Source organism: Penaeus monodon, chromosome 19, assembly GCF_015228065.2.
Source record: "Penaeus monodon isolate SGIC_2016 chromosome 19, NSTDA_Pmon_1, whole genome shotgun sequence".
Lineage (NCBI taxonomy): Eukaryota > Metazoa > Arthropoda > Malacostraca > Decapoda > Penaeidae > Penaeus > Penaeus monodon.
Window position 1 is genome coordinate 23834423 of NC_051404.1, and position 952 is coordinate 23835374.

The window sequence follows — 952 nt, forward strand, 5'->3', positions numbered from 1 at the left end:
GGGGGGGGTAGGAGCTGACCCACGACATATCCGAGCGCTGAGAAAACATTCCACATCCTTGACAGATGATTGGGAATGTCAGAAGGCTGGGTGGAGAGGAGGAGGGGGAGAGGAGGGGAGGGAGAGGGGGGAGTGAGTGGATAGAAGTGTGTGTGGGAGTTCTGAGAGGCCGAAGGAGGACTGGGCGGGGAAGCAGGAAGTCAGAGAGCGGAGCTGGGGGTGGAGCAAGGGGAAGGATATTTGAGGGGGAGAGGGTAAGGGGGCGGGGGACTCCCCCGTGTCCGCCTTTGTAAGAATGAGTGAAAGAACATCCTTCGGGCTGTCTCGGGCAGGAGCGCAGTGCGAAGACACAACTACGTTTTCCTCTGCGACTCCGTACCCAGAAGCGTGATTAATGAGACCATGCTTTCCCTCCTCTGGTTACGTAAAATAAAATACAAGATAAAAATAAAAGTTTCTGGCGCTTTCTGTCTCAAACCTTGACGTACCTAGTCTGTAAAGCAATGGATTTTGTTCCTAATAAGTTGATGAATGAATTAAAACATTTTCTATTTTGTGAAAAGATATATGAAAGGAGAAAAACCTTTGGATATAAGAAAACGTGTAAAAACCGAGAATATATCTTCCCTCGCTCTCCCTACTCCCATCCCTTGACCCCGCCCCTCTCCCTCTCACCTTCCCCCATTTCAACCCTATCCCCTGACCCCGTCCCACTCCATCCCTCAGCTCCCACCCGCCCCTTCCTTGACCCCCTCCCTGACCCCTTCCCTCCGCTCCCCAATTTTCTTTCCATTACGTTCTCAATACCAGGGAAAGTGCGGACGTTCGGTAAGAACGTAATTCGCCAGCACTATTGTTTTGGCCTGCGCGGAGCCCGCGCCCTGTTCCTCAAAGCGGCTCCGCCAGATTGCCTCGACACTCACTGCCTGCGAGTGTAATGGAGGAGGGGGTC